General features: G+C 45.1%; 1 protein-coding gene across 3 annotated transcripts in view; it reads right to left on the reverse strand.

Moving 5' to 3' along the window:
• The window catches only part of STON2 (stonin 2), a 147,966-nt gene extending 128,269 nt beyond the window's left edge, over positions 1-19,697 (reverse strand). The window contains exons 1-2 of one of the 3 annotated variants that reach the window (XM_047864710.1): positions 19,568-19,697; positions 9,067-9,320 (exon numbers count right to left, since the gene is read on the reverse strand). The gene's annotated coding sequence lies outside the window, so the exon portion shown is untranslated. Of the gene's footprint in view, positions 1-5,729; positions 5,768-9,066; positions 9,321-19,567 lie in introns of those variants that run through there. The other 2 variants (XM_047864709.1, XM_047864708.1) reach the window with 2 other exon arrangements.
• Positions 19,698-21,742: the final 2,045 nt, after the last annotated feature.

The raw sequence follows: 21,742 nt of genomic DNA on the forward strand, positions 1-21,742 counted from the left end.
TTCTAAAGAACTCAGTAAATCCAAATATCTTCAGTGCTAACTCTGCCAGCAGGAGAGGGGCAGGTACCAGGCATGTTATAACAAAGGCAGGAATTTCCTGAAACCACAGGCAATTTTACAATTCTGAATAATTATTAAGTGAAACAAAGTGGGTGAGAGTAGTCAGTAGATTGCAGCGTTATTCCAAAAGTAAGGTCTGCACATCGTTATCAAGCAGCAGAATGAGGAAACAGCACCCTGAAAACAAAGTCAGGTGCTTTGGCAACTCTCCTGGAGCCACCAATCATTCTTCCGCACGGCTGGTTGGGGAGGCACAGGCTCAGGGAAGGGCAGCATCTGGAGTGGCTCTCCCTTTATCAACAATGATGCCCACAGACCTATCTCCTACCTCTCCCAGTCTATACCCAAGCACCCTTCATGTACAAGCTCACTTCTGTCATCCCATAGATGAGGCACATTATCCCCTTTGTTCCTCCAACCAACATTCTGAGGTAGGTACTATTAGTGATATCACCATTTTAGAGATGACAAAAGCTGAGAAGAGAGATTAAGTAACTTCTTCATGTCAGAACACTAGTAAATGGTAGTGCTGGGATTCTAACTAAAATCATTCTAAGTTCTGAGACTGTTCTCTAACAATCATTGACTCATTCATTCTGCCAACCAACAAGCACTGAGAGCCTATGATGTGCCAAGCCCTGACTGTGCTAGTTTTAGGGATAGAGAAATAGATGACAGAATCCAGAAAGGCTATAATTAGCCAACCGCCTCATACTCATGAAGGACTTTAATATTATTAAAAATGGATACAGGGGCACCTGGGTGGCTCAGTTGGTTGGGCATCCAACTTGGGCTCTGGTCACGATCTCATGGCTCATGAGACCGAGCTCCACATCATTCTCACTGCTGTCAGCGCACAGCCTACTTTGGATCCTCTGTCTGTCCACACCACCCCCCCAGCCCCTCCTCCACTTGTCTCTCTCTCTCAAAAATAAATAAACATTAAAAAAAATGGAAGCACACATTTAGTCACAGGAATACACCGAAAGGATTGAAAGAGGTGCCTCCTACAACCTTCAGTTCATGCCCCATTACCAAACCACTCTGCCTAGAGAGTTCAATGAATATCATTTATAACTCCTATAGTTATCTTGCATGTAGCAAAATTATATTTTCTGTGTTTCTGTATGGGTTTCTGTGTTTTTCTGTGTAAGAATATGCATTAAAGGTTTTAATTTGGTTAAATGCAAATACACAAGAAAGGTCATAATATTTTTCTAACCCTGTCTTGGAACTCTTTCAATCTTTAATGTATTGGGAACCTCAGAAAAAGGAAGGAACATAGGTCTCTCTCTACTACCTCTAAGAGGCACTGAACTTGAATGACAGCATGGGTAACTATGGAGGATGACCAAAGGTCACAGGGGTGGAGGAGCTCAGGCAGGCTTCCTAGAAGAGGCCTATCTTGGGTCTTAGGAAGCTGAATTACACACGGATTCAGAGCACAAGCTCTGTGTGCAGTCATGCAGGCCAAGCCCGTCACTGTTAACTGTAATCATGGGAATATCTCAAACTCTCCAAACCTGAATTTTACCTAACAGTTTCAGAGAGTCCTATAGGGATAGAAAGAGATGCTGCATGTAAGATTTTCAGCACACTGAATAAAGAGTAGTTTACTATATTACTATTTCTAAGGATGAGTAGGAGTTAGCCTGGCAAGGAGACCAGGCAACAACTTGCTGATTTCATTCCTGTGGTCATGGCATTCAGGAAGTGAAAGTGGAAGGAAAGGAGAGACCTTAGAAATTTGGGGAAAAAAGGAAGTAGTGGTGTGAGCTTCAGCATGATGCAGGAAATGGCCCGGCCAGCAGGATGGGAGGTATTATTAGTTGGCCTGGAAATGCCTCGCAGGGACATTACACAGGACAACTCTGGGACTCCATTTGCAGATCTTCTACGTGAACAATGTCCATGGAGGGTGCGTGGCACAACCCATGTGGCTGAAGACAGCAACTGGCCTGGGCAGGTGCTCCAAGGGTCCTGCACCTTGGCCACCGCTGCCACATAGCTCCTCCCAATGTTGGTGTGTCCAAATCATCTGGGCTGCTTTGGTAAACAGGGCAGTAGCACAACCAGCACTGCCACCAACCCCTTTGGGCCACATGGAAACCATATCTAAAAGGGTCCAGTTGTGACAAGAGTATCTGGGATTATCCCAATCTATCAGTACAGTGGCAGCAACGTGGGACCTTCATTTTAGAAACTCCTGCCAATGCTCCCTGTATCAAGAATGACAAAAATTAGAGGAAAATCAAGCTCCCGGCCACAGATCTCAAGCTTTGTGGGTGGCTCTAAATGAGGTTAGCTCAGTGCAGATTTGTCTAGAAAAACACAGAGCTTTATTCTCACAGAGCTAAAGGGCAAAGAGAAAAACTATTTCCCCATATTTCCCTCTTTCACAGAAATAGGACTTTCCTCCTGGGCTGCACTGCCAGTCCCCCTTAACTCTGTCCCGGCCACTGTAGTCTTCAGCATCCCTTCCCCCCAGAAGCCCTCACCAGCACTCCATCCCCTGGCACCCTAACACCCCCACAACACTGTGCTGCACAACTCTGGGAGGCACCATTCATGTACACACGATGTGAAGGGAACGGTGCCTAAGGGGATGCTGCCCCAATGCCTTCCCTAAGGGGAACGGTGTTCCCTAAGGGGAACGGTGCCTGGGGAATGCTGCCCCAGTGCCTTCCCAGAGCTGTGCAATCCAGCAGCCCGTACTCATTCACCACTCACCCACGCTTAAGAAACAGCAGGGAGATGATAAATGTTTGGGAGAAAACCCTGACTGGGAAAGAAGATGGAAGTAAATGTCTACAGCCATAGGGATCCCTGTGATTATTCTTCGTTCAACAGAACAAAAGAAACCACAGTGATAGGAAATACAATCCCACCTGGGTGATCAGGAGGATGACAGCTGAACAGAGGGCAGAGAAGGGCCTGCTAAGTATTCTAAGGAAAGGAGGAGGGTGGGATTAATTGGCAGTGGAGGTGGGCAGAGAATTTTAATTGGGGGTATGCTGAGATTCGAGGATTGTGAAACAAAAGGGTAGATATAGAAAATGGAGGTCTGGGGCCTAGAGAAGTAAGGGGTAGAAAGTTAGATAAGAGACACACATACACACAACCCAAAAAAGAGGACACATGAAGCCAAGGAAAGGAACAGGTTACCAACCGAGGAAGAAGAAGACAAAAGAAGATGGCTGAGTCCTGCAGCATGTCTTTATATATAGGAAAATGGGGAGGTGAGAAGGAAAAAAGTGGGCACCCAAAGTGACAGAGCCAAATGTGAGAGAAGAGAAGAACCACAGGCCACTGGGGTCATGAGAGAAAGAAAAGTCTCAAGAAGGTGGGTTTCTCTAGTGTCAAATGTTGTAGAGAGACATTACAGGCGCTTGGACGGTCACTGTCTGACCCTTCAGAAGGTTCACTGCAGTGACAGCTCCTTGAAGGATGGTCTGTGCCCTTTCTCACTGTATTCCCAATGCTCAGGGCCAGCTACACAGAAGGAAAGCAGCAAGTGTTTGTGGAACAGAGTAAAGCAGCTGGACTAGAAGGCCTATTGTAAGGAGTTAATAATATACCATAATTACAGTTTAAAGTTTAATGACTCTTAATACAACTTTGTAAAGGAAGGCAAAAAATTACTTTTTTTTTTTTTTTAACAGTGTACACTCTGTTAATCCCCATTACAAACTTCTATGGAGGAAGTACTTTTCTTTTTTACCTGGCATGAATTGAAACTCACCTCAGATAAGGAGCAAGAGATTTCCTGGGATCTTCCCTGCCACAAATTCTTTGAATGACCACAGCAAAGTTGCAAAACCTTTCCGCTTTTGTTTCCACAAATGTATTAATTTGGGATTAGTATAAACTTATTTGCAACCTTGAAAATACTTAAAAGACGGGAAACATATTTAACTAGTCTCAAACCGTATGTGATTCTCACACGTTGCACAAAATAAAATACCTAGCAGGTAACCGCTGCTTCCATGCAAGGGTTTTAGCATGCCTTCCCACCTGTTTCAACAAGTATAAAACTGGCCTGAGGTTTACCGAAAAAGCCCCTCCTGAAAACCCAATAAAACGTTTAAGGGCTAAAAAAATTTATATATATCACCTTACATTTGTTTCCTATCCAGAGATTAACCCTCTCTCATTCTCAAATTGTACTGTGAAGACAGAATAACAACTATAGCAACTACCTTCTGACAGCTTACTCTGTAAGGCACTGTGCTAAGGGTCTTACAGGCATCGTCTTACCTGATCTCTACAACCACTCTAGGGGAATGTTATTGTTAATGCCTATTTCCAGATGAGGAAACTAAAGCTTGGATCAGCTAACTTTCTCAAAGCTACACACATTGGAAGTGGTGAAGGTAAGCTTTAAACCCAGAATGTATCACACATCCTCACGGGATCAATTTTCACAGCTGTATTGCTGACATTCAAAGATAGATGTCTGATGTGGTTTTTTTTAATTAGAAATATTTTTAAAAATAGGAAACCATGGAACAGATGGCTAGCCTACACAGGCTACACAGGGACCAGATCCACAGGTTACAAATGATGGATCTTTTACTACTGATAGACCCATCTTCCCAGTTCCTCCAAATGAGGGCAGCCAGTGTTACAGAAAAAGAGAGAACAGGGGATGGAGGATTGAAGGCTCAGACTCCCAGTCATGCCCTGTCAGATCCATACCCTAGAGACCACCTGATCTGTAGTGTTCCTCCCTCTTCTTCTACCTTCACTGGCCCCCGTTTCTCTAGGGAAAGAGTGGTAAGTGTGAATGTGTCTTACGCTGTGTTGCTTAGAAATGAGAGCCTAGGGGCGCCTGGGTGGCGCAGTCGGTTAAGCGTCCGACTTCAGCCAGGTCATGATCTCGCGGTCCGTGAGTTCGAGCCCCGCGTCAGGCTCTGGGCTGATGGCTCGGAGCCTGGAGCCTGTTTCCGATTCTGGGTCTCCCTCTCTCTCTGCCCCTCCCCCGTTCATGCTCTGTCTCTCTCTGTCGCAAAAATAAATTAAAAAACGTTGAAAAAAAAAAAATTAAAAAAAAAAAAAAAAAAAAAAAGAAATGAGAGCCTAAGACCAAACTTCTAGGCCATTTTAGCAATCCCAGGAAGCTTGAGTTTAGAAAAAGAAGTGAAACAGCAAAATCAAATAACAAATGGGGCAGGACCAATCATGGCTTCACAATAAACAAAACTTCTCGGGGCGCCTGGGTGGCGCAGTCGGTTAAGCGTCCGACTTCAGCCAGGTCACGATCTCGCGGTCCGGGAGTTCGAGCCCCACGTCAGGCTCTGGGCTGATGGCTCAGAGCCTGGAGCCTGTTTCCGATTCTGTGTCTCCCTCTCTCTCTGCCCCTCCCCCATTCATGCTCTGTCTCTCTCTGTCCCAAAAATAAATAAACGTTGAAAAAAAAAATTAAAAAAAAAAAAACTTCTCACTCGGTCATATGGGACACCCCCAAAGAGGCTGGTAGAGATTACAGCCTCCCAAAAGTTTCCATCAAATGGAGCGATACTCTGAGAGGGAAAATGTCTGCCATCACCTGACTCTCTCTTATTCCCCACTGGGCCAAAGTTCATTCCATGGTGACCCAACATCCCCCATACTTTTGGGGTGTATTGTCTTGCTCCTTCAGCAGCAAATGAGGAAGCTAGATCCCATACCTACAGGGTGGTGCTTCATCTGAGTCCAGAAGTGGTGGGAGTAAGCCCAACATGGTGTTGGATGGTAGAATGGTACAGTCCAGCAGAGCTGGTCACCAAGGCAACTGAGAAGGAAGTGGAGCTAAGAGGATTTCAGATGGTGTGTAAGGGGCAGCCAACAGAGGAAGGTTAAACCTAGAGACGAACCAGTACTGGTGTGCAATTTCACATTCACAGAAAGTGGAAGAGATGATCTAATAAATCTCCTTGGACTGTGGGTTATTTGTGCTCCTTGATCTTCTGCAGGTTCTTAGAATTCTGTCACAGGACATCATCCATTCTACAGTCATTCAGTAAGCATTTCTTCAGCGTCTCCTATTGCTAGGCATGTCCTAGTGAAATTCTAGAGATAGAGAGAAGACTAAGAGAGAGAGAAGGAGACAGGCAAATAAACAGACAATCACAATACAGTGAACCCAACAGTGCCATTAGCACACAGAGGAGTGGCACCCAGTCCAATCTTGGGGTCAGTAAAGAATAACTGAGGGAAGGTGATACCTGGGAAGGGGCTTGAAAGATGAACAGAAATTAGTTGGGAGCAGGGAAAAGGGAGATTCCAAGCTGGCAGCATAGCATCTATAAGAATAAAACAGGACAATGCAACTTAATTAGAGGGTACCATTTTACTTAGCCATGTTTAAACAGTTGTGTTAACATGCAAAACCAGTTTGGTACCAAAAAGTATGTGCAATAGACATCCCTGTCTCTCACCTCATCCCCAGACCTCCTGCCTACCTAACCCATTCTTGAACATCACTCATCACTGACCTCAACCCCTGGAGTACGTATGAATCAGTGATGGGGTAGGATCTGGAGATACAAGTAAGACATGGCATGAGGTGAAGATGAGGCTAAGAAAAGAGGTTCAAGTTCAAGGATGACCTGAGATTTAGAGGTGGTATTAGGAATGGGCAGGAGGCAAGGATGGGGGTGATGCAGAGCTAGACTGTTCTGTACATGACTTAGAACCTTGAAGTGTGACAGTTTTTTTATAAGTTCCCCCACTTAAAAACAGCTATAATAAAATGTGATACATTCATACAAAGTGTAGGAGATGAATGAAAGCATGTTGTGCTTTCTGAACTACAAGCAGCTCAGAGAAGAGAGAAGAGAGAAGAGAGAAGAGAAGAGAAGAGAAGAGAAGAGAAGAGAAGAGAAGAGAAGAGGCTGGAAAGATGAGGAGTCAGAAGGGTCTTGTTAGCCATGCCAAGGTTGGGTTTTGGAGGGCAATGGAGATCAATTAAACAATTTTAAATGAAGAAATAATACGATTCAATCATATTTTAGGAAAATCATTCTGGAAGCAATGAGGAAGATGGACTGGAGGGTGGGAAGATCACCTAGTAATTATAGTGATCAGGCATTGCAAGATGAGGGATAAACAGGAGGGATGTTTTTTATGAGCCATTTAAAATGAAAGATCATCAAGACATGGGGATAAAGTCTATTTGAAGCTCATTTAGATTGAGGGAGGCAGTGATGTGGTCGGCGGATGAAAAAGATCTTTGGAAGACTGGATAGGTTTCTGGCCATTCACCGGCCTTCAGAAGGACTTCATAGGGAAGAATGATTGAGGGGTGGTAGGGAGGGATATGATGAGTTCAGTTTTAAACCCAGTGAGTTTGATGCACCTGTCGGACAACCACAGAGACGTCTTAGGGACTATTAAACAGGTCAAGAAGTCAGAAGAAGAGAGGTATTGATTATACAGATTAAAAGGTATTGGCAGCCAAGGGTTTGGAGGTCACCTAGAGAAAATGTGCAATGTGAGGAGAAACAAGAAGCAAGGGTGGGAAGGTCAACACTCATGAGTGGGGCACTGGATAAACAGCCACGTGGCAGTTCACTCACTGTACATGTCTGCTCTCATCATCATCATGAAGGCCTGCACCGAATCCAGCCTTCCATTGCAGGAAAAATCAACCTGGTTTGCTTAGAGCCCAGAGAAAAACAGGTAAAAGAGGTATTAGTGTTCATTTCAACAAGCTAACTCTTCAGGTAATACAGAGTTAAGGGAACTCTGTGTGGGCTCAAGGACAACAGAAAGAGGAGGATAGGAAGCATTAGAACTGCAGGGATTGTGCATTTCTGGATTTCCAGCTTTCCAGCACTTGAAGTAGTGAAACCTTCCTCACCTTTCTTGCAGCACAGGCTTCTGTGGGTGCACCTGAGATGTGCCTATTTACACTAATACTTCAACTACAAACACATCATCCATCCCTTAGGAAGAGTTCTCTAGTTAGAGTCAAGGCCAAGATGTGTAACTCAAACTTGAACATCTCCCCCTAGAACTGGGTCTTAGCTTTTTTTTTTTTTTTTTTTTTTTTTTTTTAGTATGGCCCTCTGGATCTGAGGTACAATTTAAGCCAGAGACCCTCATCTCCGAGTAAATACACATACATGCAACATATTTAAAATTTCAGGTGCTTCACAGACACCTTTGCCAAAGTCCCTCCATGAATCTCCTAGGGGTCTCTGGACTCCCTGTTGAAAGCTCCACCCTAGAACAATTTATCTAGCTCATGTCACTTTCAGAAAGTTCAAAACAAAACCAACTCATTCCAGAAGAGCACAGCAAAAGGAAGCCAGGCACTGTGGCTTCCACTGACCCTGAACTGATAATTCCTTATTTCCGTTTTCAGTAAGGCAGAGGATATCTCCTTCCCTTTTCTAAGAATCCCTGTCCTTCCCCCAACAAAATAGACCTCAGGCACAGAAACCAAAACAACGCAGCTGAACGCAAAAACTCAGGCCTCCACAGTGGGCCTCGTGAGGAGCAGCTCCAAGGGCCCCAGGCTGACTGTGACATTATCCTCATGCAGCCATCCCCCTGTAAACAAGAAACATCCCTAGTTCATGTCTGCTGAGACAGGGGCAAGAGGGGGTCTCCAACCGCTGGGGATAGTGGCCAGGAATATAGCCACACTGGGTGGGCTTGGCACAGTGTGAGAGTCAAATAAATATCTGTTGCCTGAGCGCTGGCTCTGCTCTCCTAGAGCAGGGTCTTGGGTTTTGATGGGTGACAGGTATGGCTGACACCCAGTACATTCTTGAAGATTGTAAATTTAGACAGCAGGTAAGTTAGGAAGTGTTACGACTTCTAGGGCAAAATAATCCTGTTATAAAATGCAAGGAACTCGGCACCTTTAAATGGAGACAACTCACCCATCTCCACACTCAGTAAATTTCCCTCTTTTGCATCTATTTTTTGTATTATTTATATATATTTTATTATAAAAGGAACACACTCTCACTAAAGAAAATTTGGGAAATATAGAAAAGTATAACCACCACTTACTTCTGAAATGATGTGATTTATTTCATCATTTGCATGTACCTTTTCAGCTTCCCAGGGACACTTGCATTGTTCAAGGGTGAGGCGTTCCTTTTTGGGGGGAGGGGGGCTGTCACCACAGACAAATGGGACAGGATCCTTTGACCTTGTGACTCTCTGGGCTCTCACCTCATGGCCAAGAATTATTTATTCTATTGTGTTTTCCAAGTTGATGGAAATTTCCCACCATTTATGCCTATTCTCTTCACTTCCTCAACCTGAAAGACCAGAAAGAAAAATTTAATCACTGGAAGCTCTTTCCTATTATTTTTTCTGCTTCGGTATTTCGAATGTTTTCTTTCAGCCCTCACACCACCCACCGCCATCTGGAGAGGTTTTCTCAAAAATTCTAGCAGGGATTTAGAAACCAACCACACCGTTACATGTATTTGGTCCTGCCACCACTAATAGCTGTATTTCTTTTGGTGAATGTCTCACTGACAGTAACTCTTGCAAAACAGAAAAGCCACAAGTTCAAAGCATATAAACCACAAATGCAAACACAGCAGACATGCTAATTAAAGAATCCAGAGAAAAGACTTCAGAATTTGATTTCCCCTGCCTCTGGATTCTTATGTAGCTTTGAGAGGGAGACTTTTTAAAAAATAGATTCAGAATCATATTATTTGCTGAGAGAAACCAAGTGTCTCGAATACTTTCTCCAACCAAGTGTAAAACTGGAATTTAAAACAGTAAGGGAGAGGGGAAGCTGGGTGGCTCTGTTGGTTAAGCATCTGACTTTGGCTCAGGTCATGATCTTGTGGTTCGTGGGCTTGAGCCCTCCGCTGGGCTCTGTGCTGACAGCTCAGAGCCTGGAGCCTGCTTCGGATTCTGTGTCTCCCTTTCTCTCTGCCCCTCCCCAGCTTGTGCTCTGTCTCTTCCTCTCAAAAATAAAAAAAACATTAAAAATTAAAAAAAAAAAAACGTAAGGGAGGATCAGTTAGTTTACTAGAGAAGTGAGAACCTTCTCACCTGCCTCACAGTGGTAAAGAGCACATATGAGGTTAGCATATGTGATGTTGAAATACTGTCATTGCTAGGATATCCATTTTCTTCTGTGTTTCGCTTTCCTCTGAATGCTTGTGTATCTGGGATTCATGTACCAACTGCCATATACACGGGCCAGACTTGATTTCTGGATGCAGTGTTTCAGTTATGCTTTCAGGGAAAGCATAAATGGCTGACATATGTGTGTGGAATTTATTGTAGTATCTTCTTGACCTCTTTTACTTTTAAAAAGAACAAAAAAAAAATAGTAGCAGTATGGGTTAAATTAAAATGCGGCTTGCAATTCAGGGGAAATTCAAAGAGCTTTAAAAATGTGTGAGCTGTTACCGCTCCTTACTTCCAACCACTCTGGCACGAACAGTGAGAATTTTACAATGATCAAACGATTAACAGCTTCATAGCACTGATACAGCTGCACTCACTGAACCCCTCAAACCCCCGAGATGGGAGTTTTTACTACCAGTTCCCATCTCCAGATAAGGAAACTGAGACTCTGATGGTAAGTAGCTTGCCCAAGGGCACAAAGGTAGGAAGAGGTCAAGTGGTATCTAACCCTAGTTTATTGACTCAGAAGTCCAAGCATTATAGAGCTCAAATGATAAACTATCCAAAGCAAATGCCAGCATCAAATGGGTCCACACTTCATTTCCCTCTAGCAAGCCAAGAAAGCAAACTGGAAAAGTAGAGCCGGCTTGACTTTTCCACTAGAGCTGGAATGCCCTCAGGTTCAGCTCCAGAGCCCCTTCTCTTCTTGGTCTAATTTAATCCCTTCACGAATTTAACTCTCATCTACAGCCAAGGACCCCTACATCGATGTGTCCAGCCCTGACCTCTCACCTGATGCCCACTGACTGCCTTCATGACAGCGTTTAATAGGCCTCTCAAAGGTCACATATCCATGACTGGATAGCAACACTCCCTCCAAAGCTGCTCTACCAGAAGCCTTCTGCATCCAACGTGATGGCAGTTTATCTTGGCAGTGGCGTTGGTCACAACATCAAGTCATCCTAGACTCCCCTCTTCTTCCTACATGGTTTCTCTCATGTTCATTTTAGGCAGCAGACAAATAGATTTCTCCTATGCTTCTTTAAAACAGCAAGCTCCCCTAGTGCACATAGTAAGAATTCATTTGCACACAACTCAGCAGGAGCACCTTTCCCAAAGCAGTTAGGTGAGCTTCATCCACCATAGCACTGCCTACCCACGTATAGCGATGTCCACCTACCGCTTTTTTTTTTTTTACATGCTATTATGTAACACTTCCTGTCTCCCAGACAGTGGTCTCAAAGTGCTTTACAGCTAATTAGCACTAGAGAATTCATGTAATCTTCATAGGAACTCTCTGAAGTAGACACCACTATTCTCTTTCAGTAGATAAGGAAACTAAGATACAGGGAGATTAACCAGCTTGCCCAACACCACACGATTCAAACCTGGACAGTCTAGCTCTGGTGTGCATGCTCTTAACCACTTCACCATGCTCCATCCATGAAACATACTTTTTCCTCTAAGTACATAAAGGAACCTATACTCTTATCTTGCTTTCTTATGGCCGGGGCCCACCTCTGCCAAGTTCCTGGCCAGGACTGACTGCACCTTCTCTGTCCTCTTCACAGGAAAGTGGCAACTAAATGACAAGAGACCAAAGCCCCTTGTCCCATGAGCACTGGGCTGTGACCAGCCAAGTCATCTAGCTGAATCTGAGATATGACAGCACATGACCCTGCCTCCTTGGAACTGCCTCCCCAAGGCCTGCTCGGGGATCAGGAACTGAACACCAACCAACAGCAGAGCATGAGAGCTCCAGGGCCTCTGAATGTGATGGACGGTGCGGCTGGAGGGGCTGCTTCAGAGGATACTGCCCACCTGGGCCAATTAGGCTGTTGGTGAGTGACTGGGATGTGCTGAATGTACTCAAATAGATGCCCCCAAAAGACCCCCCTTTTAGATGTTACTTTAATACCAAAAATATTAAGGAGAAAGAAATAGATAAAAGAAGAGAAGCAAGTGTGCTTCAACAGCCCTGTTGACAGTGAAGCCACGGAGCAAAAACAAGGACAGTTCTTCTGGCAGGATCTCTGTGGGTGTGCCCGGAGTGCACAGACCGCCCCCCACCCCTTAACTGTTTAGAGGACTTTTCCTTCTGTTTCCAGATAGAATAGTGACTAAGGGCACAGCTTCTAGAACTGAGAGATTAAGAGGTCGGGTCAAAGCCCTATCTCCACCACAACCTCCGACAGATTACTTACCCTTGCAGATACTACTAATGCCCCGCCTCACAGAGTTGAGGCGGAAATTCAGCTAATGTGGAGTAAAATGCTAGCAGAAGACCTGGGACACAGTAAAACTCCATGAATGATGGCTACTGATGGTAATTTTGATAATCTCAATAATAAAAGTTGTTCACACCCTTCAAGTGTTTAGAGGGTTAAGTGAAGGGAAATGTAGGGACAAGGAATGACGCAGAGAAAAATTAATACTTTATGTTTGGCAAGGGTGGGAAAATACAATAGGAAAACTGTATTTGTGACAGCTATGTCTTGGTTTTTTTTTTTTTTTTAATGTGTGACAGTTCACACATTTAAGTAACATTTAACTGAGTAAGCTCACTGACTATGGATCACCCTAACCTTACCCACTTCACTATGGTATCATATTCTTTCTTCTTTAAAAACTTAAGTCGAAAAAGACAGACAAATATATTGTTTCTAAAGCAAACAGAGGAATAAAATCTGTTTTCATTTAAAGCATCTCACTTTTTTTTTTTTTTTTAAGCAATTAGCTAACTTCAAAAGGCAACCAATGCAGTGATTCTATCAAGCTGGCAAGGGTCTGGTGTCTCACTTCAAAGTTTAGGCAGATTGAAAGCCACTGATAGACCTGCTATACTGGCTGGCATCTGGCATGAAAAGTGCTGAGAATACCAATTCATTCAGATGGTGTGTGCGCACAGACCCACAGCACTAAAATGGTACCTCTTTCAACGAGAGCCCCTGTTAAGCCTGAAAGAGAAGGGTGTAATCATCCCACCTCCAAATTAAAATTAATGAGGGTCATTGGGATTAAGGCTGAGGGCCTCTATGGGATAAAAGAGTGATGGAGAAAGTCCTAATTGGATGGAAGGGTCCCCAAGTGCTTAGTGAATATCTGTAAAGCATCTTAAGCTGGACACCAGGGGAGGTGGGACCAATGAGCACAGAAGTGCCAGGGGATACCTGCACGACTTTAAACAAGCTGCTTGACCTTCCCTGGTCACCTTGCAAGCAGAGTGAGCCAACCGCCTGCCAGTTTGACAGAGTTTATGATAGGATTAAATTTTATTTATAAAGAGGTTTGACATTCTTAGCTTCAAAGTGCTCTCCTATTAATAAAGTGAACATGTTAAGAGGACAAATTAGAGTCCAGAGTACTCATTTGCTAACAAATCACCAGATGGCTTCATTTTTCAGGAGATGACACAAGCCATCAGAATATTGGAATTAGACAATCAGATGGCAGTCAAGAAAGGAAGACTTTAAGAAGCTGTCTACCTCAAACTTCTCTGTCCTCTTCTACTTGACTCCTTTGCTCTAGAAGTCTAGCCACAGACCTGGAACAAGCTTGTGTGGACCGTCAGAGCCATGGTTCGCTGAGGTCCATTCCCTAAAACCTGATGTACCCACCTAAACTCCATTTCTACTTCCAATCCAACGTAACTGCTCCTCTGTGAACCTTCCCAGCCTAGCAACACCTCAGAAAGATTCTGTCTCTGAATTCACAGCTTGCAGTGCCCCCTTTAATTATATGGCTGGCCCCACTATTATTTGACTACTATTAATTCTGTATAAATATTATGCCCTTTCACTCCCAGATTAGAGGCTGTGTCCAAAGAATACGCATTACACTTCTCTGAATTCCTCACATCGTCCTCAGAACCTTGCACCCAGAAGATACCCAATGCCATTCCTGTGAAACCACCTTCCAAAGATTTTACTGGGCCATTAGCAATCTGCAAAGTAGCTTCACACTCATGATCACATTGCACAAAGAACAATAAGCTTCTCTTAGCTGTTACCTGTTAGTGAGGCTATCTCAGAGCATAAGTCTGGGTTAGTTTGAGGCCAGCTGGGATGATGGGAGTGGACACAATGAACAGAAAATTCAAAGGACTTTAAGTTTTCAATCCTGCCCTTCCACCATCTGTCTATAGAATTTTGGCCAACTGTTTCTCAGTAATCACGATTCAGAAAAATGACAGCGCAAGAAACCTACCTCTTGAAACTGCTAGAGATGTGAAAATATACATATATATATTACATTTAACATTTATTAAATACAAACATATAGAGAATATACTATTTATGTAGTGGTTTAATGTGTATTTTTTTTTAAGTATCAAATTCCTGGATAAATGCTATCCAATGGGGAAGAGTAACACTTTCTAGTGAATATATTCAGCATTTTAGATCCCTCCTGGCTAGTTTAAGTCCCTTCCCTCACTGGCTCTCACTCAGGCCTAGGGTTTTGTCTGCTACATCTTTTGCAACTTTATTTTTTTTAATGTTTTATTTATTTTTGAGAGAGAGAGAGAGCAGGGGAGGGGCAGAGAGAGGGGGTGACAAAGGATCCAACGGAGATCGCTGACAGCAGCGAGCCTGATGTAGGGCTCAGGAACCATGAGATCATAACCTGAGTCGAAGTCAGACACCTAACTGACAGCTATCCAGGTGCCCCACAACTTTAGATCAAGTTTCCTGGAGACCTGAGACCGAGGGACCTACAGGGTTCCACTACAGAGCTGACCAAGGGAAGGCCACGTCTGCAGGAGGAAGTGAAACAGTTGATTTTCCAAAATTACCTGGAGAGGGAATCAGACCAACAGAGATGGCCTCAGGCCTCCTGGCCAGAGGTCATGGTTCCAAATTTTCTCATCCACCTCTGGAGGTATGCAGAACCCTAGGGAATTTTCTTGTTTCAAAAAGCACACCTTTTAGGTGTGAATTGTCAAATCTCAATTAGGAAAAAGGGTCTTTTCAAATATTACTCATTTCATTTTATAGCTTGGGCCTACCATGACATTTCTTGTTTTATACAAATTTCCTATGCATATTTCTAAGATAGTGTATCCACATCTCAATGGATCATTTTAGACTCACACCACCTTGAAACAAATACTGTAACCTGCTGGCCAGCACTCAAAATGTTGACTCTGAAAGTATTTCATGTATTCATACAGTGTGGGCAGGCATATCACTGATTATCTGGACCCGGTAGAGTCAAAACTTTTTCCACATCTAGAATTGAGAAAAAAATAGTAAAAAGAAAACAAACGCTCACTATGTTCTATTTCTTGTGTCATGTTGTACACGCCAACATATTTTCTCCTTAACGTCCATTCTTGGAATGTTCTCTCATTACAGGAGTGGTGAGTCACAGTGAAAGGAATTGATGGGACTCGCTCCACCCATTAGCATAAGCTAAACTATGGACATCTTGAGTTCTCAGGGGGTTAGTTATCTTGGGAGGGTTGATCACAATTTGCATGATCATATGGTACAGATGTGTATTCATGAAGATGACCTCAAGTGAAGCAAGAAATTTCTCGGTGTATTTTACAATTCAGCCAAACATCCACCCAGTGGGCAAACCCCAGTTCCAAAAGAAATTAAAACTGGGAGGACAAGAAGTGTGATGGATCAGAGACTGGAATACGCTGAGCTGACAAACTTAAGTGAGAGGGCTGGAGCCAGACAAAAGGGTGTGTGCTCAAGGACATGCCGGATGGTGGGGGGTGGGGCAGAATTACAAAAGGACGGGATAAAGTAGCAGCACTTGTATGTTTCTTCTATGAATCCAAGCTCCTTTCATGTCCTTACTGTGAGAATTATATCTGCAATTTAATATAAACCTAGAGACTCAGTCACTCTTACAGACCCCAATGCCACTGCCAGCCTTCAGCAAATCTGCCAAATGGAGAATGCTGAGACCTTCCAGACTTCTTCCCTTTTCCATTAGGCCCTTCTATTCAGGCCTTTCCCTCAACCACATTTGGGGGTGGGGGGTGCTCAAGTGAGCAAGGAGCAGAGAGAGAATCCCACAAGGGGCAGAGAGAGAAAGAGAGAGAGTAGTGGGGCTCGTGCTCCCCTGAAGTGGGTGAGCTCACCCATCCCTTTAGTTCAGTGGTTTTTGGACTGGCAGCATCAGCATCACCTGAGCACTTGTCAGAAATGCTAACTCCCAGGTGCCACCCCAGATCTATTAAGAAACTCTGGCAGTGTGACCCACAAATCTGTGTTTTCTCAAGGGCTCTAGGTGATTCTGAGGCACACTAAAGTTTGAAAACTGCTGCTTTAGATGATACCATAAAATACTTTAGGATGAAGGAGCATATACATTTTAAGAGAGGACAAAGGAGAATCATTCAAGTGCCCAGGGAATAATTTTCTAACAGTTGAATCTCGAGTCATGTGAAAGATAGTGAAGGAGATTTGAGGCTGCTGAATTCGTTGGGGCACTCACCATCTTTACCTTTTAATCCCGCCTATTTTGGTCTTCTCCCCACATTGCCACTAGAGACATGTGTTTGGCCTGAAAAATCTGACCATGTCAAACCCCAATTTAAAACCCTCAATGGCTGCTCCCTGCCCATAGGATAAAGTCCCAGGACATGATCCAGGGCCCTTCATCACCTGCCTCTGGGCCACCTCCCTTGCCCTGTTTCCTTCTGCACTTTCCCTCCTACTCAGCCATTCTTCACTGTCTGCAGGAGGCTTAGACTCCCCCTTACCACTGACATTGGGTCTGCCTGTGTGACTTACCTTGGCCAATAGCATGAGAGTTGAAGTGATGTCTGCTATCTCTGAGCAGGTATTAAGTGCCATATTTTTGTTTTATCACATTCTCTTTTTCCCCCTTCCCATAAATGAGATCAGTATTGCCCCAGGAAGAGGCTGTTTCTTAAGCCTCTGGGGATCTCAGAAGGAACCAGATAAGGAGCAGAACCACAACTAACCTACACTGGACATGCAGCAATCGTGACAAATACACCTCAGTTGTTGTAAGCCACTGAGATTTGGGAATTATTTGTTATTTTGCCTAAGCTGACCATTATAGCACATTGGATCTCCCATATCCCCTCTGCCTGGAATGTCTCTCTCCTCTGCTCTACCTTTCCTTCCAATCCCACCTCAATCCTATCTGCATAAGAGACCTGCTCATCATTCTTCACTCAGCTCAGGTGTCATCTCCTCAATCAAGTCTTTTTTATTCCCAGATATAACCGATTGACTCTCACCTATAGGATCCCTTTTGAATGCTACAGACCAGTAACTATGTCCTTGGAACTTTGCTGGGCACTTTCCATTTATTAGCAACTTCTCTCTAAATAAATAAATAAATAAATAAATAAGCCCTCATTTTACAGAGTGGGAGACTCTGGCACAGAAAAGCAAAGCGACTTGTCCAGGTTTCCCAGCCATCAGCCACAGAGACAGAGTTTTCACCAAGTGTGGGTATGGCTCTGATCGCAGCAATCTTTCCTGTGCCCCACTCACCTCCCTCCCTCCTCTATCAGCAAGCTTTCATATCCTCCCACTGTGGTGGTGAGAGTAAAAGTCTCCTTATCCACAACTAAAAGGTTGTGGAATTAATTTGACACTTGAAAGACTTGCATCTGGAAGTGGGCTTCTTACCCCCTGAGAAGATAATCACTTTCTCTACGTGGATGGATTTATTCGAAGGCTCCTGGCAAGTAAATGCACTGGAGCCTTTGGAGAACTGGGGCATTCTGTCTGTACCTTTCCCAGGTAGTGTGGTGTGTTAAGACAGGTAGATTCCCACTGACATTGCCCTTGGGAACCTGTGGGAAGGTCCTTTTGGGTTTGCCACAAGGTAGGAGGTTAAGTAGCAGAGGGTTCAGAATTCCAAGCAAGTTGGCTACATATAGATATTTTAAGTAAATGAACAAGGAAAAGAAAACGAGGATAATAAAGTGACACAGTGGCAAAGAATTGAACCAGACCACCCAAGTCAGACACCAAAATAACTGCCTAAAGTAGGAACTGCAATTTTAGGTTTCTGTGAGCTGCTGGCGTTTTGTTGTGTGGTTGAGCTTTTTATTTGTTTTTCTCATCTTCCCCCTCTCTTTAAAGTTGTTTCAGGGAGGAGTTTGGAAAGTATAAGAACCTTCAAGTCCTCCCCCATCAGCCATATTAGTGAAAGATAAGCATTCAACAAACACCAAGATATTCTTCTCACACAACATTCATAACAACTTTTTCAGGGTTTGCAAAGCTTTTCTCAGTTACTTGTTGGAATCCATTTATCTCTCTCACCATTTCAATGGAGTTTTGTGTTTTTTTTTAATTCCCTCAAAGGACATTATTACATTTAAATGATACCATCGGTAACATTAATAATAGCATTTTTCCCCTTCGAGTTTAGAAAGCTGTTCAGAGCTCCAAATGGTCACTGGGCCAGTGAGAACACGTCTGACTTACTCTTTAAAAAACCATCCACTCCGTATAACAAATAATAAGAGCCAGCATTTACTGGGTACTTAGTGTTGTGCTCAGTGTTTTGGGGGCACTGGTTTATTTAATCCTCAAAACAAGGCTATCAAGCAGGTGCAACCAGTTATGGCCACTTTACAGATTAAGAGAGTGAGGCACATAAGAGCATGAAGGACCTGCCTGAGAGAAAGGGTGTCTCTCCCTTTCAGAGGTCAGTAGCTGCACAAGACGACAGTTAATGATTCACCCACAGCCCTCGGGGAGCTCCTTTCAGTAAGGGCAACACAGGCACATTCTCTCGGTGTCTCTGTCTCTATCTCTGTCTCTCATCTTCAACTCTTCCTCACCCAGGGAGAGGCGGGTGTCCAGCAAATTGCTTGGCAATACACAGAGGAAACTCCATCCAAAGCCCGGGTCTGCTGGGTCCAGGCCGCCTCTGGGCGCTGTCCAGCGGGCAGCGCGCCTGAGTGACCAGGCTGGGGTCCTGTCTCCGACACCCCGAAGGTGGGGCGGAACGCCAAGGCCGGGATTTCGAGCGGTGGGGGGGAGGGGTGGGAAAGGCACCGTCCCCAGGGACACCTGTTGTCGCCTTGGGCCAACGAAGACGTCGCGGGGCCTCACATCTCAGGGAGGACACCCGTCTGCAGTGTCCGCGTACGGGAGCGGGGGTCGCAAGTGTCTTCCCCCACCCCCACCGCCCCTTCTCCGCCTTAGGGGGGCTCACCTCACCCCCTCCCACCCCTGGACGCCGGCAGCCAGTGGAAATGTCGCGCCTCCGCGGGGCTCCGGCCGAGGCACGCGCGGAGGCGTGGGGACACGCGGGGCGAGGGGCAGCCCCCGCGGCGCTAGGACCTCGCGGCCGGCCCGCCCCCACCCCCACCCCCACCCCCACCCCTCGCCGGCTCCACCTGCGGAGCCCCTCCGGCAGGGCACGCTGGCCCTCCACCGCGGGGCGCGGGCGCGGTTACCTGCGACGCCGCCCGCAGGGTCCCAAGTTTCGGCCGGAACGTCGCCACGGCAGAGCCCGCTGGGCTGGCCCGGGGATCCTCGCCCAGCCCCACTGCTCCCGCTGCCCTCCCTCGCGGCCGCAGCGCCGCCGCCGGCTCCCGACTCTCTAGGCTCGCTCCGCGCCCGCCGGCTCCTGGCCCCTCTCCCGCAGCTCCTGATTGGCCGCGGCGCGCGCCCGAGCCGCGCCCTGATTGGGCAGCCGGGAGCCGGGGCGGGGGGACGGACCCGGCGCCGCCTGGACCTGCTCTGGGTGCCCCCGGCGCCACTGCTTCGCGTCCCCGCAGCACCTCGCGGCCGCGATCCAGACGCCGAACCCGGGATCCTGCGCTCTGCGCCGAGCGGTGTCGGTTGTCCAGGCACCGGGCGGAGCGGAAAGTGGCACGAGTAGCAGGGGGGTGGCGGGGAGCGGGTATCGCCTTGGAGTCTCTCCTACACCCCCTGCCAAGGCTGGACTCCTACATGCGGTTTTGACCGCGTGTTTACTCTTACAGTTTTTACTATAAAAAGGCCATAGGACGCAAGACAGTGGCTTGTAAACAGTGGGCGCCAAAATGTGTTTGTGGTCTTAGGTTGGGCTTGATGCATAATCTTTATGTGGTCCAACTAGAGTTCGCGAAAGGGAAGCAACTTGTGCGAGGTCCTCGTCTTGTCAGCAAATTAGTAAGAGCGAGAAAAATGGTGACATAGATCTTCACTTACAAGGAACTTAATACCTAACTAAGGAGATGGGGCTAAATAATAATGGTAATAGTAATTCTAATAATAATGATGACCCTAACGTTTTCATGGCTCTTATTATTTGCCGGGCACTTTTCTAAGTGCTTTACATATATTAATACAGAAATACAGGAAACAGCTGACATAAGGATGTCCACATGTCCTGTGAAACGTGTGGACAAGTGATATAAGTTCTGAGTGTGAGAGGTTTTTATCTGGAAGACACTCCAGCAGTCATTCCACACCGCAGTGCAAAGGCACAAGTTAGAACGGAAAGAGAGCATTGGGATTTAAAATTGTTCCATCTTCGGAGCTGGAGAGTGTTATGCTAAGTGAAATAAGTCATACAGAGAAAGACAGATACCATATGTTTTCACTCTTATGTGGATCCTGAGAAACTTAACAGAAGACCATGGGGGAGGGGAAGAAAAAAAAAGAGGTCAGAGAGGGAGGAAGCTAAAACACAAGAGACTCTTAAAAACTGAGAACAAACTGAGGGTTGATGCAGTGTGGGAGGGAGGGGAGGGTGGGTGATGCGTATTGAGGAGGGCACCTGTTGGGATGAGTACTGTGTGTTGTATGGAAACTAATTTGACAATAAATTTCATATTTAAAATAAAATAAAATAAATAAAATAAAATAAAATAAAATAAAATAAAATAAAATAAATAAAATTGTTCCATCTTCGATTTCTTCTCCCACAGTTCTGTAGCCCTCCGAACATTTTTTCTCAACTGCACTGGGCCTTTCTAAAGAATAAAAACAATCACTATAAATCAGGGTGCCACCAGAACTTTGTTTTGCCACTCATAAAAGGAGCCCTCTCTAAGCATTCAGGTAACAGTGAGTAGAAATAATCAGCATAGGTTATATTCTAGCACTTATGACTCCAGGTGTATTCATACCTTGGAAGTAAGTATGGAGCCATTTTCCACAAGTATCTCCCCTCGTAGTATTCTCCTATGTTGACAGAACCTAGAGGGAGAAATTTGGGTTGGTAGAGAAATAAACACCTGAGTGAAAACCAGCTTGACCTACTCTGAACAGCCTGATTTTTACCTTCGCGTAAGCTTAAAGTCATTTATTTTGAGGATCCCAAGACCCTTGGAGGAAATTAGCTCACTGTTCCCAATTTATATCAACGGACAAGCAAGTAGTTCATTCTGTATTGAAAAGATGGCCTGGCATGAGTAGAACCTTACCTGGTAGGAACACCACAGCAAAATAGACTGTGAGAATGGTTCCTATACCAGCATCCATCTCCAAGCTTCAGAAACACATGAAGACATCAGCCTATCTTTCCAGTTGCTCACTTTCCATTGTGGTGGCTTTTGCCAAAGCAGAAGTTCCATTTGGATTGGTCACCCTATCTCTCCAAAGAAGAAAGGTTATTTTAGCTGGAGAACTAGGTTGACCCA

Source organism: Prionailurus viverrinus, chromosome B3, assembly GCF_022837055.1.
Source record: "Prionailurus viverrinus isolate Anna chromosome B3, UM_Priviv_1.0, whole genome shotgun sequence".
NCBI classification, from domain to species: Eukaryota; Metazoa; Chordata; class Mammalia; order Carnivora; family Felidae; genus Prionailurus; species Prionailurus viverrinus.